Here is a 17,978-nt window from a genome sequence, read left to right on the forward strand (position 1 = left end):
GCAGAGTTGTAATGCCGAGACCCCTCGGGCAGCCGCCCAGGATGAGCCCACCTTCCTTGTGGAATGGGCCTTGACAGATTTTATAAACAGCGAGTCAGATTTTCTGACTCCAGCCGTCCTTGAAATATATATTTTCAATGCCCTGACAACGTCCAGCAACTTGGAATCCTCCAAATCGCTAGTAGCCGCAGGCACCACAATAGGCTGGTTCAGGTGAAACGCTGACACCACCTTAGGCAGAAACTGAGGACGTGTCCGCAGTTCTGCCCTGTCCGAATGGAAAATCAGATATGGGCTTTTATACGATAAAGCCGCCAATTCTGACACTCTCCTGGCTGAAGCCAGGGCCAGTAGCATGGTTACTTTCCATGTAAGATATTTCAAATCCACCGATTTGAGTGGCTCAAACCAATGGGATTTGAGAAAATCCAAAACTACATTAAGGTCCCACGGAGCCACTGGGGGCACAACCGGGGGCTGTATATGTAGTACTCCTTTTACAAAAGTCTGGACTTCAGGAACTGAAGCCAATTCTTTCTGGAAGAAAATCGACAGGGCCGAAATTTGAACCTTAATGGACCCCAATTTGAGGCCCATAGACAATCCTGTTTGCAGGAAATGTAGGAATCGACCCAATTGAAATTCCTCCGTGGGGGCCTTCCTGGCCTCACACCACGCAACATATTTTCTCCAAATGCGGTGATAATGTTGTGCAGTCACCTCCTTCCTGGCTTTTACCAGTGTAGGAATGACCTCTTCCGGAATGCCTTTTTCCCTTAGAATTCGGCGTTCAACCGCCATGCCGTCAAACGCAGCCGCGGTAAGTCTTGGAATAGACACGGTCCCTGCTGAAGCAGGTCCCGTCTTAGAGGTAGAGGCCACGGATCTTCCGTGAGCATCTCCTGAAGTTCTGGGTACCAAGTTCTTCTTGGCCAATCCGGAGCCACGAGTATCGTTCTTACTCCCCTTTGCCGTATAATTCTCAGTACTTTTGGTATGAGAGGCAGAGGAGGAAACACATACACTGACTGGAACACCCACGGTGTTACCAGAGCGTCCACAGCTATTGCCTGAGGGTATCTTGACCTGGCGCAATACCTGTCCAGTTTTTTGTTGAGGCGAGACGCCATCATATCCACCTTTGGTTTTTCCCAACGGTTCACAATCATGTGGAAGACTTCTGGATGAAGTCCCCACTCTCCCGGGTGTAGATCGTGTCTGCTGAGGAAGTCTGCTTCCCAGTTGTCCACTCCCGGAATGAACACTGCTGACAGTGCTATCACATGATCTTCCGCCCAGCGAAGAATCTTTGCAGCTTCTGCCATTGCTCTCCTGCTTCTTGTGCCGCCCTGTCTGTTTACGTGGGCGACTGCCGTGATGTTGTCCGACTGGATCAACACCGGCTGACCCTGAAGCAGGGGTTTTGCCAGGCTTAGAGCATTGTAAATCGCTCTTAGCTCCAGTATATTTATGTGAAGAGACATCTCCAGGCTTGACCATACTCCCTGGAAGTTTCTTCCCTGTGTGACCGCTCCCCAGCCTCTCAGACTGGCATCCGTGGTCACCAGGACCCAGTCCTGTATGCCGAATCTGCGGCCCTCTAACAGATGAGCACTCTGCAACCACCACAGAAGAGACACCCTTGTCCGTGGCGATAAGGTTATCCGCTGATGCATCTGCAGATGCGATCCGGACCATTTGTCCAGCAGATCCCACTGAAAAGTTCGTGCGTGGAATCTGCCGAATGGAATCGCTTCGTAAGAAGCCACCATCTTTCCCAGGACTCTTGTGCATTGATGCACAGACACTTTCCCTGGTTTTAGGAGGTTCCTGACAAGTTCGGATAACTCCCTGGCTTTCTCCTCCGGAAGAAACACCTTTTTCTGAACCGTGTCCAGAATCATTCCCAGGAACAGCAGACGTGTCGTCGGGGTCAATTGAGATTTTGGAAAATTCAGAATCCACCCGTGCTGTTGCAGCACTACTTGGGTTAGTGCTACTACGTCCCCCAGCTGTTCCCTGGACCTTGCCCTTATCAGGAGATCGTCCAAGTAAGGGATAATTAATACGCCTTTTCTTCGCAGAAGAAACATCATTTCGGCCATTACCTTGGTAAAGACCCGAGGTGCCGTGGACAATCCAAACGGCAGCGTCTGAAACTGATAATGACAGTTTTGCACCACGAACCTGAGGTACCCTTGATGTGAAGGGCAAATTGGGACATGCAGGTAAGCATCCTTGATGTCCAGGGACACCATAAAGTCCCCTTCTTCCAGATTCGCTATCACTGCTCTGAGTGACTCCATCTTGAACTTGAATTTTTGTATGTACAGGTTCAAAGATTTCAGATTTAGAATAGGTCTTACCGAGCCGTCCGGCTTCGGTACCACAAATAGTGTGGAATAATACCCCTTTCCCTGTTGTAGGAGGGGTACCTTGACTATCACCTGCTGAGAATACAGCTTGTGAATGGCTTCCAATACCGTCGCCCTGTCTGAGGGAGACGTTGGCAGATCAGACTTTAGGAACCGGCGAGGGGGAGACTTCTCGAATTCCAACCTGTAACCCTGAGATACTATCTGCAGGATCCAGGGGTCCACCTGTGAGTGAGCCCACTGTGCGCTGAAATTCTTGAGTCGACCCCCCACCGCCCCTGAGTCCGCTTGTAAAGCCCCAACGTCATGCTGAGGGCTTTGCAGAAGCCGGGGCGGGCTTCTGCTCCTGGGAAGAAGCTGCTTGGTGCACTCTCTTACCCTTTCCTTTGCCTCGGGGCAAATATGACTGTCCTTTCGCCCGCTTGTTCCTATAGGAACGAAAGGACTGCGGCTGAAAAGACGGTGTCTTTTTCAGTTGGGAGGGGACCTGAGGTAAAAAGGTGGATTTCCCGGCTGTTGCCGTGGCCACCAAATCCGATAGACCGACCCCAAATAATTCCTCCCCCTTATACGGCAATACTTCCATATGCCGTTTGGAATCCGCATCACCTGACCATTGTCGCGTCCATAAACTTCTTCTGGCAGATATGGACATCGCACTTACTCTCGATGCCAGAGTGCAAATATCCCTCTGAGCATCTCGCATATAAAGAAAAGCATCCTTTAATTGCTCTAAAGTCAATAAAATACTGTCCCTATCTAGGGTATCAATATTTTCAGTCAGGGAATCCGACCAAACCACCCCAGCACTGCACATCCATGCAGAGGCGATGGCTGGTCGCAGTATAACACCAGTATGAGTGTATATACTTTTCAGGGTAGTTTCCAGCCTCCTATCCGCTGGATCCTTGAGGGCAGCCGTTTCAGGAGACGGTAACGCCACTTGTTTTGATAAGCGTGTGAGCGCCTTATCCACCCTAGGGGGTGTTTCCCAGCGCGCCCTAACCTCTGGCGGGAAAGGATATAATGCCAATAACTTCTTTGAAATTAGCAGTTTTCTATCGGGGTTAACCCACGCTTCATCACACACTTCATTCAATTCGTCTGATTCAGGAAAAACTACAGGTAGTTTTTTCAGACCCCACATAATACCCCTTTTTGTGGTACATGCAGTATCAGAGATATGCAAAGCCTCCTTCATTGCCGTGATCATATAACGTGTGGCCCTACTGGAAAATACGTTTGTTTCTTCACCGTCGACACTAGATTCGGTGTCCGTGTCTGGGTCTGTGTCGACCGACTGAGGTAAAGGGCGTTTTACAGCCCCTGACGGTGTCTGAGACGCCTGTACAGGTACTAACTGGTTTGCCGGCCGTCTCATGTCGTCAACTGATTTTTGTAATGTGCTGACATTATCACGTAATTCCATAAACAAAGCCATCCATTCCGGTGTCGACTCCCTAGGGGGTGACATCACCATTACCGGCAATTGCTCCGCCTCCACACCAACATCGTCCTCATACATGTCGACACACACGTACCGACACACAGCAGACACACAGGGAATGCTCTTATCGAAGACAGGACCCCACTAGCCCTTTGGGGAGACAGAGGGAGAGTTTGCCAGCACACACCCAAGCGCTATAAATATATAGGAACAACCCTATAGAAGTGTTGTCTCCCTTATAGCAGCTTAATATATCAAAAAACGCCAAAAAAGTGCCCCCCCCTCTCTGTTTTACCCTGTTTCTGTAGTGCAGTGCAGGGGAGAGTCCTGGGAGCCTTCCTCGCAGCGGAGCTGAGCAGGAAAATGGCGCTGTGTGCTGAGGAGATAGGCCCCGCCCCCTATTTAGGCGGGCTCTTCTCCGGTGTTTGTGAGACCTGGCAGGGGTTAAATACATCCATATAGCCCCAGGGGCTATATGTGATGTATTTTTTAGCCAGAACAAGGTATTCTCATTGCTGCCCAGGGCGCCCCCCGCAGCGCCCTGCACCCTCCGTGACCGCTGGTGTGAAGTGTGTGACAACAATGGCGCACAGCTGCAGTGCTGTGCGCTACCTCATGAAGACTGAAAAGTCTTCTGCCGCCGGTTTCTGGACCTCTTCACTTTTCGGCATCTGCAAGGGGGTCGGCGGCGCGGCTCCGGGACCGGACTCCATGGCTGGGCCTGTGTTCGATCCCTCTGGAGCTAATGGTGTCCAGTAGCCTAAGAAGCCAATCCATCCTGCACGCAGGTGAGTTCACTTCTTCTCCCCTAAGTCCCTCGTTGCAGTGAGCCTGTTGCCAGCAGGACTCACTGTAAAATAAAAAACCTAAAAACTTTTTCTAAGCAGCTCTTTAGGAGAGCCACCTAGATTGCACCCTGCTCGGACGGGCACAAAAACCTAACTGAGGCTTGGAGGAGGGTCATAGGGGGAGGAGCCAGTGCACACCACCTGATCCTAAAGCTTTATTTTTGTGCCCTGTCTCCTGCGGAGTCGCTAATCCCCATGGTCCTGACGGAGTCCCAGCATCCACTAGGACGTCATAGAAAGAGGCAATTTGGAGGCCCTTGCACAAACTGGCTTTATTCTACCTAAGTTGCCCTCCCACAAGTGTGTACTCCGAAAGAGTGTTTAGTGCCGCCGCTCACCTTGTCAGCAATCGGCGTACGAGGTTACATCCAGAAAATGTGGAAAAGATGATGTTCATTAAAATGAATTATAATCAATTCCTCCGTGGAGACATTCACCAGCAGCAATTGCCTCCACAAAGTACACAGGGAGCTGAGATGGTGGATTCCAGTGGGGACGAATTGATAATCTGTGAGGAGGGGGATGTACACAGTGATATATCGGAGGATGATGATGAGGTGGACATCTTGCCTCTGTAGAGCCAGTTTGTGCAAGGAGAGATTAATTGCTTCTTTTTTGGTGGGGGTCCAAACCAACCCGTCATTTCAGTCATAGTCGTGTGGCAGACCCTGTCACTGAAATGATGGGTTGGTTAAAGTGTGCATGTCCTGTTTATACAACATAAGGGTGGGTGGGAGGGCCCAAGGACAATTCCATCTTGCACCTCTTTTTTCTTTCATTTTTCTTTGCGTCATGTGCTGTTTGGGGGGTGTTTTTTGGAAGGGCCATCCTGCGTGACACTGCAGTGCCACTCCTAGATGGGCCAGGTGTTTGTGTCGGCCACTAGGGTCGCTTAGCTTAGTCACACAGCTACCTCATTGCGCCTCTTTTTTTTCTTCTTTGCGTCATGTGCTGTTTTGGGACTAGTTTTTTGAAGGGCCATCCTGCGTGACACTGCAGTGCCACTCCTAGATGGGCCAGGTGTTTGTGTCGGCCACTTGGGTCGCTTATCTTAGTCACACAGCTACCTCATTGTGCCTCTTTTTTTTCTTCTTTGCGTCATGTGCTGTTTGGGGAGTGTTTTTTGGAAGGGCCATCCTGCGTGACACTGCAGTGCCACTCCTAGATGGGCCAGGTGTTTGTGTCGGCCACTTGGGTCGCTTATCTTACTCACACAGCTACCTAATTGCGCCTCTTTTTTTCTTTGCGTCATGTGCTGTTTGGGGAGTGTTTTTTGGAAGGGCCATCCTGCGTGACACTGCAGTGCCACTCCTAGATGGGCCAGGTGTTTGTGTCGGCCACTTGGATCGCTTATCTTAGTCACACAGCTACCTCATTGCGCCTCTTTTTTTTCTTCTTTGCGTCATGTGCTGTTTGGGGAGTGTTTTTTGGAAGGGCCATTCTGCGTGACACTGCAGTGCCACTCCTAGATGGGCCAGGTGTTTGTGTCGGCCACTTGGGTCGCTTATCTTACTCACACAGCTACCTCATTGCGCCTCTTTTTTTTCTTCTTTGCGTCATGTGCTGTTTGGGGAGTGTTTTTTGGAAGGGCCATCCTGCGTGACACTGCAGTGCCACTCCTAGATGGGCCAGGTGTTTGTGTCGGCCACTTGGGTCGCTTATCTTACTCACACAGCTACCTAATTGCGCCTCTTTTTTTCTTTGCGTCATGTGCTGTTTGGGGAGTGTTTTTTGGAAGGGCCATCCTGCGTGACACTGCAGTGCCACTCCTAGATGGGCCAGGTGTTTGTGTCGGCCACTTGGGTCGCTTATCTTACTCACACAGCTACCTCATTGCGCCTCTTTTTTTTCTTTGCGTCATGTGCTGTTTGGGGAGTGTTTTTTGGAAGGGCCATCCTGCGTGACACTGCAGTGCCACTCCTAGATGGGCCAGGTGTTTGTGTCGGCCACTTGGGTCGCTGAGCTTAGTCATCCAGCGACCTCGGTGCAAATTTTAGGACTAAAAATAATATTGTGAGGTGTTCAGTATAGACTGAAAATGAGTGGAAATAATGGTTATTGAGGTTAATAATACTTTGGGATCAAAATGACCCCCAAATTCTATGATTTAAGCTGTTTTTTAGGGTTTTTTGAAGAAAAAAAAACCGAATCCAAAACACACCCGAATCCGACAAAAAAAATTCGGTGAGGTTTTGCCAAAACGCGTTCGAACCCAAAACACGGCCGCGGAACCGAACCCAAAACCAAAACACAAAACCCGAAAAATTTTCGGTGCTCACAGCCCAAGACGCCCCAACATCATGAGTCGAGTGGGCCCATATGGCAGCAAGAACCATCACATTTGAAGATACATAGGCCTGACGAATGGTCAAAGTGACGCATCTAGCGATAGAGCTATTTCACACCTGCCTGTTTCCGCCGGCCAACAAACTCCCAGAAAGCTTTTTGAGTAATTGATTAAAACTTGAGTCCTTTCAGATGGCACGGACACAGCCCAGTCGCCATGTTGCAGCCGGGAATATTCACTGAATATTATGACTGCTATGCCATCCATACAAGTCAGTGAAGCACTTGAATGAAACCATTCACACACACCAGTTTCTTACTGGAAGCTGTGAGCTTCTACACCTACTCCCCGCTCCCAGTTCTATATCACAAGTGTAGTGGCGCTTGACTGACAACATGGCTGATATACTGTAGACATCGATACTGAGAGGCTAATTACATTAATAGAGGTCAGACACGTTTTATTATTATTATTACCAGTTATTTATATAGCGCACACACATATTCCGCAGCGCTTTACAGAGAATATTTGGCCATTCACATCTTAACCCTGCTCCTTTGGAGCTTACAATCTGTTCCCTACCACATGTACATGCACACACATTCACACTAGGGTTACATTTTGTTTGGTACCAATAAATTTTCCAGTATATTTTTGGATTGTGGGAGGAAATCGGAGTACCCAGAGGAAATGCACGCAAGCACTGGGAAAATATACAAACTCCACACAGTTAGGGCCATGGTGGAAATCGAACCCATGACCTCAGTGCAGTGAGACAGTAACGCTAACCATTACACCATCCGTACTGTTTTGTGGGATAATACCCTAGGGCCCAGATTTATTAAGCCTTGGAGAGTGATAAATAGCACAGTTTCGTCTGCGGCGCCATTCGGTAAGCTCCCTCTGTCCTTTTGTGCGGTCGGGGCTGGTGATGCCGTTCTGCAGGGTGTTCGTTATGTGTTTTGTTTTTTTTGTCGATGTCAATAAAGTTTTATATTGACATTTCTCAGTGCCAGCTGACAGGAGCGAGGTGAAAGGCTGTGATAGACAGTTGTCTCATATGTTTTTTTTTTCACTTGTGTGTGTTTTTTTATTTTATTTTAAACAGGTTGCCTTGTAGGTCTGTTTTAGCAATATTGTAGTGCTTTTTAGTGCAAACAATAATGTGTGTTTTAATAGAATAATTGTGTTTTGTTTGTAGCCACACTTTAACTCTCTCTCTCTCTCTCTCTCCTATTGATGTGGTTTTTACACTCACTTATTGGCTATTTGTTCAGTTCAAATATTTACATTTATTAATGGCTAAAATGGTCCTTTTCTAATTTTATCTTTGTATGTGTATATATATATATATATATATCTGTCTCTCTCTCTCTCTCTCTCTCTCTCTCTCTCTCTATATATATATATATATATATATCCAGAGAAAAAAGCAGCGGCATTCATGGATCTTGACCAATGGGGGTGATTCCAAGTTGATCGCAGCCAGCAACTTTTTGCTGCTGGTGCAATCAACTAATCCCCGCCTATGGGGGAGTGTATTTTTGTTTAGCAGGGCTGCGAACGCTTGTGCAGCCCTGCTAAGCCAAAAAGGTTTTCAGCAACCTAGGAGTAAGGCTGGAGCTACTTACCCTGTGCGACTTATCCAGCGACGTTCCTCCCGGCTTTGACGTCAGACATCCGCCCTCCGTTTGCTTGGACACGCCTGCGTTTGGACGACCACTCCCCGAAAACGGCATCCAATGGTGAGTATCCGCCCAGAAACACCTCTCTGCTGTCAATCTTCATGTGATCTGCGCTGCATCTTCTCTTTTTGTTGTGCATGTCGTTGCCCGGCGTTGCGGGGCAACGAAGCGCGTGTGCAATGCGTACGCCGTGCATGCGCAGTTCCGACCCGTTCGCACCATAGCGAAAAACTGCTGCGTGCAAACGGGTCGGAATGACCCCCCCCCCCCCCAAACGTTCATTGATGTGATGTATTTAATCTGGACACCATGCAAATATTGCGGCATTCCTGGACATGCCGTGGGGTAGATGTTTGAGGTGTCGCTATATGCTATCTGCATATAGTGCACGCTTTCTCCTCCTGCTTCCACCTCTCCACGATGTATGCTGCAGCTCTTAGTGGGTCTTTAAGCATTGCAGTGAGCCTACGCTGTAATATCATCTGCCACGTTGTGCCTGTCCTAGTACCTAATTCAGTTCTGGTTGCTGGCGTTCGTTTTTTGCTGCCCTGTGCTCAGATAGTCGCTGGCCACAGGGGGAGGGGAAAGTCGCTGTGCAACTGTGTGTTCCTATGTGTTGCTGAGCTGCACAAAAATATGTTTGTGCAGTCTCTGCACAGGCCCGGACTTATACAGTGCGAATTGATACCTGCTGATTGGGGCTGGAGCTGACGATAGACACCGTCCCTTAAAATGTCTGAGCCCGCCTGCGTTTTTTTAGACACTCCCTGAAAACGGTCAATTACCACCCTCCAACAGCCACTTCCTGTTAATCTCCTTGTGAATGCCCGTGCAAATGTAATCTTTACACCATCCTGATGTTGCCCGCCGATGCCAGTTCTAGCTGTTAGGTGCGCCTGCGCATTGTGGTACATACGCATGCGCAGTTTAGATCTGATTGTCTGCTGTGTGTAATCACACAGCAGCGTTTCGATCTGTTTTTGTCCTTTAATTTGCTGGGTATCTGATGTACAAAGATAGGCTTGCCAGATTAGTGTTTGTAAAGGCCCCTCTTTCATTTTGTGGCGGTCACTGTTTTGGGGGTTTTTGTATTTGTGTGTTGTCGTTATTGTATTTTTAGTCATGGGTTACTCTTGTCTGCAGAATAGTGAGAATCTGTCTTGCGGAAGAATACTTGGTTGTTATGTTTTGTATTATAATTGTATTATAATTTATTTTGTTAAATTTTGATGTCTGTAAGTGGTTTTATGTTTATTTGTGTGTCTATATATATCAGGGACATGCACTCAGGGGAGGCAGTGCCTCCCCTCTCATTAGTGATATTAAAATAAAACAAGGAAGATACTTATGACACATATTCTGTGTCATAGGTATCTTCGTTCTATTATTCAATTCATTTTAAGACATTAAATTAGTTTTGGAGGCACTGATAACAGTGCCTCCCGTTGACAATGGGATTGGGAATAAAGTGGGGGGCAGGGCCAAGCACTGGCCTGTAAAAGCATATAGCAAAAAGATGAGAAAGCGGCACTAGTCTAAATGCCTCGTTGATAAGGCCAGATGTGATTGGACAGCAGATCCAGGGCTGGATCCGCTGGTCCAATCACCCATACGCTGCGGCATCAGTGATAACTTCCCTCTCCTCCTCACATCCCGGCACGGTAGCCTCCTTCGTTACCCCGCCGGGATGTGATGCGCCCGCTTCTTGCACCCCAACACCTGCCGTGTGTTCCCCATCCTGTCTCTCTGTCCCCGCGGAGGGCCGATGCAGCTGCAGGCCGGAAGCCAAGGTAGTCTTAGTCTCTCTCTCTCTGCGCTCTGGCGTCTTCTTACATTAGCAAGGCCCCACTGCTATAGAATGTCTTTAAAAGAGCAATTTGCGTGCCATCTCTCTGTCTCTCTCTCCTCTACAGCTACCCCTATTGGATTCTACTCGACAAGTGGACGTGATTCTCGGCGTGGAATGTAGGTAAGTAATCTTTCTCTCATTTTTACAGGCCCCCTTTTGGATTCTACTGGACAAGTGAACGTGATTCTCTGCGTGGGATGTAGGCAAGTACTTGAGTGTGTAAGTGTGTTTTAATACATTTTTACTTTCAAGGTGTGTGTGTTGTGTTTTTATTTGGTTTCTTTTTGTTGTTGTGGAACTTCAGGTACCAGCGGGCCCATTATTTCCCTACATGCTGGTACTTGTGGTTCTCCAAGTACTAGCAAGCGGGAGTGGATTGCTGTGGCTTGTAGTTGCACAACAAAAAACAATTTCCTTTTTTGTTTTTTTTTTCACTTATGACTATCAGTCCGGCACCCACTGCCCAGGGGTGCTGGGAACAGCCTTGGGTTTCACCTCTGGCCCTTGGGTGCCTGGAGGTGGTGGGACCTCTAGATTTTATGGGCCCCCACTCCTCCAGGGAACCTCGGCCAGGGTGACTAGTTGGGGGGGATAATGTCACGGCCGCAGGGACCAATATAAAAGTGATCCCCGGCTGTGGCATTATCTCCCTGGCTAGTGTAGCCTGGTGCTGGTTTTAAAAATTCGGGGAATCGTACATCTTTTGTCTCCCATATTGTTGGAACCAGGGCCAGACTAAGAGCCCGGTTTTATCTAAATACCCCTGTCCAATTTTTTCCCTGTATTTAAACAACCAGGACTGGCTCAAAGAGCCCGAGGCTGGTTATACTTCCGTGCGGGGACCCCACTTTTTTTTTTTTTTTTAACCCATTTACACGCTTTCCACAGATAAGCATGCACGGATCTCACTGATCCGTGCATGACTATCACAACACGCCAGCAAAAAGCAGGGGGTATATTTACTAAGAATCGTATTTGGTGGGTGTTTCATCTCGAATTGTATCAGTTGTGATTTTTTGCAACTTTTTGAATAAATTGCATATAATTTACTAAGCTGCCGAGTTGTCTTTTTTCGTATTTTCCGATGTCAATGTGATTCGTATTGTTGGGCAGTGTTTTACGGGAGTGATTAGTAAAACACTGACGCACTTAACGCAATGAATCCCGGCCGGATCAGTGAGATCTGTGCAGGGCTTCATTGTGTACATTATGTGAAGTGTGGAAAGGGTTAAAAAATGTAAAAAAAATTGTGTGGGGTCCCCCCTCCTAAGCATAACCAGCCTCGGGCTCTTTGAGCCGGTCCTGGCTGAAAAAATACAGGGGGAAAAATGTATAGGGTCCCCCCCATATTTAAACAACCTGCACCGGGCTCTGCGCCTGGTCCTGGTGCAAAAAATACAGGGGACAAAAAACTTATGGGTCCCCCGTATTTTTAACACCAGCACCGGGCTCCACTAGCCAAAGAGATAATGCCACAGCCGGGGGACACTTTTATGTCGGTCCCTGCGGCCGTGGCACTACCCCCCCCCCCCAACTAGTCACCCCTGGCCGGGATACCCTGGAGGAGTGGGGACCCCTTCAATCTTGGGGTCCCCCCTCCAGCCACCCAAGGGCCAGGGGTGAAGCCCCAGGCTGTCCCCCAATCCCTGGGCGGTGGATGTGGGGCTGATAGTCTTTGTGTAAAAAATAAGTATAGTTTTTTGTAGGAGAACTACAAGTCCCAGCAAGCCTCCCCCACAAGCTGGTACTTGGAGAACCACAAGTATCAGCATGCAGGGAAATAACGGGCCTGCTGGTACCTGTAGTTCTACTACAAATAAATACCCCAAAAAATACACAACACACACACACTGTGATAGTATAACTTTAATTGACATACATGCACACTTACACACACACATACTTACCTATGTTGACACGGAGCACCGCTGTCCCCTTGTCCAGTAGAATCCACGGGGTACCTGTAAATAAAAATTATACTTACAAACAATCCGGTGTTGTTCTGTCCTCTTCTTAAACTTTGTAATCCATGTACTTGATTAAAATAAAAAATTAAAAACCTGGTCCTTGCACTGAAAGGGGATCCAGGTTTACACATGGATCCCCTTTCCCCGACTGGCGGGACCCCCTGTGACTTCTGTCAGTGAAGGTCCCGCCAGCCAATCAGGGAGTGCCACATCATGGCACTCTCCTGATTGGCTGTGCGCTCCTGCATTGTCAATCAGAGGAGTGCACTGGTTACAATGTAGCGTAGCGCAGCTCCATTGTAACCAATGATGAGAACTTTGCGGTCTGCGGTAGACCGGCTGTTAGTATATCGTCTGTGGGATTATAGCTGCATGTGTGCCGGCAGCCTATTGAGCGCAACGAGTTCTGCTGTGTCCTCTATACGATTGTCTTGTCGTGGGCACACTGAAGTGGCAATACCCTCTGTTGGCTTCAAATCTGGGTGTCTGAAAACTCAGTGGTTGGTATTTATGTGTTTGCATATTTGCAGCCCGATTCGAGACTGCTCTCTAATTCTCTGATTTTCTGACATTTTGCCATAATGTACTGGTGGATTTGATTTATTGTAATGGGGTTTTTTTTCTAATTGTAAGTGTCGTAGAAACGTATTTAGTGGGGTTTTTTTTAGATGTATTAGTGTCATAGTTTAGTTTTTAAAATATATATATGTATATTTTTTTTAAGTTTCAGGTTTTGTCCCGACCCAGCATCTTTGACAAGGGCTAACTTGTTTGCCTATTGAGTCAAATATGATATTCTGCCTTGAATATCTTCGTGTATGTTTGATTTTGGAAGATGGAACTAAATCAGCTATCCAAAAGGGAAAAAATAAGAGGCAAAGACGCATAAGGTTCCGGAAGCCACGGATTTTTCCAATACGTACAACTGTGTCAAGTCTCCGTGAGGAAAGAGTTGTTAAAAATGATTGCTTGTCTCTATCTAGTATCTATATGCTGTATTCACTAATTAAGGCAAAAATAGATCCAACTACAAGGCGTTTGCAAGCAGTGCCAGGCTTGACCAAACTTTTAGCTACATTACACTTTCTGGCCTCCGGATCCTTTCAGTCCACAGTTGCGGATGTTGGAGGAATTACACAAGCCACCTTCTCTCGTTGTTTAACGAAAGTTTTGAATGCAATCCTGGAATGCTCATCAATTTATTAATTGGCCAAGCAGTCCTGGTGAATGGTTTGAGACTAAGCAGGCCTTCTACCAAGTAGCCGGAATCCCTAACGTATTAGGGGCAGCTGACTGCACACATATAGCATACATGCCACGAGAAAGCATGGAGGAGGTTTCCCGTAATCGGAAATTGTATAATTCAATGAATATGTTGGTAGTATGTAATGTTAACTGTAGGATCAACCCATGACTCCCATATTTAAAAAAGTTCCTCTATCTACAGTGATTTTGAAACTTCGAAAGTTTCCGGGGGATGGTTAATTGGTATGTATCAGATTTCGAAACCATTTAATGCATTACAGTTCCTTGGTTCCAGTAGTAGAGTGTGTTTTGTCCATTCACAGGGAAATGTTCTGATTGGAAAAATTTGCAGTTAGATTAAATTTTTCTAAACAAAACAATGGTCCATACTTTCAGAGTTGATGCACTGGTGTTAAAGCTACGGGTGTATTGCTTGTGGAGTACAGTGGGCCTTGCATCCGGCTATGGGACACATTGGACGCGCTGCAGTCATTTTAGTAATAGTCCACCCCAAAGGAGTTCAGAGTGGACAGCATTTTCTGCTTTTGGTCCCAGTGTATATAGTGTAGTGTCCAAATTTCTTTTGGACTGCACCTGTGCCTTTGTTTTTTTTTTCTGAAAAATGACTGCAGTACCAGTATCCCATTTTTTGGCGCATGCACATTACGCTCTCTGTGCACTTGTGTTTTGTCTCTATACGCTACCGGCAGAGAGGAGGGGTGCAATATTTGATAACACTGAAGGGATGTTTCCAATAATGCATGCTGGTTCAGAGCTTGCGAGCATGCTCTGTCCCTGCTATGATACTCCACAGCATGTTTGGAGTATTTTTGGATTAACTTGCACCAAAGTACTGCTGTGTTTGCGTCGTCCTTGCTGACATAGCCACTCCCGACGTCGGCAGGAGCACGCTTCATAACTACCCCTCCGCATCGTGACCCCCTCCCCTAACAGGATCATATAATTACCAGTCCTGGGAGCCGGAACATGCTACTTATGCTGGGCTACAGGGCGCCTGATCCTGTGTTCTGCAGTGAGCCCTGATGCAATAAAGTGTGCTGCCGCTTGGCAGCGTTACTTTTCTGCACCGGGATCACAGTGCACAATATTGGGGCCACGGTACCCAACCGCGCTCCCTGGAGCAGCGGACACCAGCCTCCCGGAATTGTAAGCATGGGTTTGGTATTGCACACTTTGATCAGCTTGTATGTCCATCGGACACCCACAGCTGATCAAACCCCTGGGTCCCCGCACTGCTTTCTTTACCGTTTTTACATTTTTTTAATAAAGAAAATGAAAATAAATGGTATCCTTAGTTTGGAGGCAAGTTGCAATTCTGTTTCCAAAATATGCAAATATATTTCCAATGTTTAATGTATTTTGGGAGTTTAAATTAGCCAAATGTACACAGCAATTGTCTAACATGACTAATTTTTCGACAGGAGATGCAGGCTTCCCAGCCATGCCATGGCTTCTCACCCCATTTGCAGTTGCCGAACTGGCGTGTGAGAAAAAATTTAACCAAGCACGTTTCCACACGCTGTTGCATTGAGCGTACTTTTGGTTTTTTAAAAAGTCGTTTTAGGTGTTCAAATAAAAGTGGAGGAACCTTACTGTACAGTCCAGAGAAAGTCTGCAAAATTTTTATGGTGTGTTGTATTTTGCATAACATCTGCATAGATGAAAGAATACCCATACGCATCAAAAAGCTCAATAACCCAGAACCAGAACATACACCTGTCACTGAAGACCACACTTTTGTGACTGCTTATCAGATTCGACAGAGAATAATAAATCAATACTTTGCATAATGCATGTTTGTATATTTTAGAGTGCCAATTTGTCTTTGAACAGTAGTTAATGTCTTAACATTGTTACCGTTTCCTTTCCCAAATTTTGATTAAAACAATGCTAGTTTTTTAGGAAAACAATACTGTTTATTTGTAGATAAATATATATACATTAAAAAACACAAATGGTACTTGTTACAAAGTTTTTATTTCGACAAATAAAACAATTGATATCCGGCTTTGTGATTACATAGTTTATCAATTTTGTTTCTGTTTGTTGTTGGTTTCTTTAATGTCACATAAGCAATTGTAGTTGTTTTTCATGAGTCGATTGATTTAGTGGACAAACGGATATATTTTTAAACAAATCATTTTAGACATTAGGTCAACAGTGGGTACACACAAAACTAGGCAGTCCAGTTGAAGTACACATATAAGTACATGCTTCATTACACCTTTTAATAAACAAAGTGGGCTTCTTTAGACAACATTGCTTAAATGTCTGTTTGAATTTGCGGCTGCTTGCAATATTTCTCTCACTGGTCCCGAACACATTTTTATATATTTTTTATTTTTTATAAATTTTTATTGAAACACAAAATTCCATAATGCATACAATTTCCTTGATAACAATAAAGTTATGATTAAGAAGTTCTGTGCAAAGCATCTTACATAGCATTTGCCAAATATTTATCCAAACATACATTGCAAATACTCTGAATCAATATAATAATCAAATATAAAATAAGTACATCCGTTATACAAAAATATAGTTCAATGTCTTTTCCCACAAGACTATGCACTCATGGAGCATTCTCTTCCGGCCCTTCTCGTTTCAAACCGTCCCTTTGTCTCAATAATTCAGTGAGCTCAATTAGGGTAATTAAGGTAATATATTTACCGGTGGGTCCCCGGTTAGTTCCCGAATGGCATACCATTGCGTGAGTTTCAGGGAATCACGTATTCTGGTACGTATGTCAATAGGCAAAATATCGATATAGCTTTCCCAAGTTCCAAAGAACCCTGGCGAACGCTTCTCTTTTTCCAGCATAGTGTCAGTCCACTCCATGTGAAACACATGGTGCAGTTTATCCTTGAATAGTTTCAGGGTGGAGGGGGTTGCCTCAATCCATGTCTGCAAGATGGCCTTACGGGCAGCTGCACTTATAATTAGTAACAGGCGCTTGCACCCTCTCTCTTCGTTGCTCTTCCGGCAGCATACCAAATATTGACCATTTATCCGTAAAGGGAAAATATAGTTATCCAGAGCAAACCGTCTTATTCTGATCCAGAATGTTCTCAGCATGGGGCACTTCCAACAGTAGTGATACATATCTGCTATATCAGCATAACATCTGGGACAAGAGGCAGATGGTATCAACCCTGCTAAATGTTGCCTGTGGGGCAAAAAGTAAGCCTTGTCACTGACCTAGGTTGGGGGTGTTGTGAACTCGGGGGTTCTTCCGATGGTAGGGAAGAGGAACCACAGCTGGGTCGGAACAGGGATGGCCTGATATAGGTCTTCCTCATACAGGACTCTGACATTAAGGCTTGGTGAAAATATTGAAGAATTTTATTGCAGGAAGGGAATAACACAATGTCACATAGCAGCGAGGGAACTTATGGGAGAATGTCCAGGCCTATAGAAGAACTTGTAAGCAATATTAAAGATGCTAATAAATGAAGTACTTGTGAGTGATGGTGAAAGACACTGAGAACGATGCTTTATAAAGATACTGGTGATTAAAGAGTTTGTGAGCGATGTAAAAGATAATGGTGACTGAAGAACTTGTGAGCGATGTTTTTAAAAACACTGATAATTTGTAGAACTTGTGAACGGTGTTTAAAGACACTGAAGATTTGTAGAATTTGAGAGCGGTGTTTAAAGACACTGATGACTTGTAGAACTTGTGAGCGGTGTTTGAAGACACTGATGATTTGTAGAACTTGGGAGCGGTGTTTTAAAGACACTGATGACCTGTAGAACTTGAGAGCGGTGGTTAAAGACACAGATGATTTGCAGAACTTGAGAGCGGTGGTTAAAGACACGGATGATTTGTAGAACTTGAGAGCGGAGGTTAAAGACACTGATGATTTGTAGAACTTGAGAGCGGTGGTTAAAGACACTGATGACCTGTAGAACTTGAGAGCGGTGTTTAGCCCGCAGCCCACGCTGACTCCGAGAAGCGCTGGTGACTGGACCGCAGAATAACACACCAGCAACTGGAAACTGTACAGCAACTGGCACCTGCAACTGGCAAATGCCGGAAACACTGGAGTACAACTACAGAAAGACACGCCGGTAACAAGAGCACTGGCATCCACTTCAGGGGAAAAGACGATACTCAGGCGCCGAGGCTCTGCCCGGCATCTGACTTTGAATCTCCCGCCTCCACTGGATTGGCGGAACAGTCTGATGACGTCACCTGCTCCCCGCCCACATGATGCCGGGTATCATGGCGGCGCCCCTGCCCCGGGGAACCGA

General features: G+C 46.3%; 1 long non-coding RNA gene across 2 annotated transcripts in view; it reads left to right on the forward strand.

The window, feature by feature from the left end:
- LOC134927458 (uncharacterized) overlaps positions 1–15,731 on the forward strand; it is a 78,747-nt gene extending 63,016 nt beyond the window's left edge. The window contains exons 2-4 of one of the 2 annotated variants that reach the window (XR_010177648.1): positions 10,556–10,611; positions 13,183–13,946; positions 15,146–15,731. This is a non-coding gene — a long non-coding RNA (uncharacterized LOC134927458). The remainder of the gene's footprint in view (positions 1–10,555; positions 10,612–13,182; positions 13,947–15,145) is intronic. The other variant, XR_010177647.1, reaches the window with a different exon arrangement.
- The last annotated feature ends 2,247 nt before the right edge of the window (positions 15,732–17,978 follow it).

Source organism: Pseudophryne corroboree, chromosome 1 (assembly GCF_028390025.1).
Source record: "Pseudophryne corroboree isolate aPseCor3 chromosome 1, aPseCor3.hap2, whole genome shotgun sequence".
Classification (NCBI taxonomy): domain Eukaryota; kingdom Metazoa; phylum Chordata; class Amphibia; order Anura; family Myobatrachidae; genus Pseudophryne; species Pseudophryne corroboree.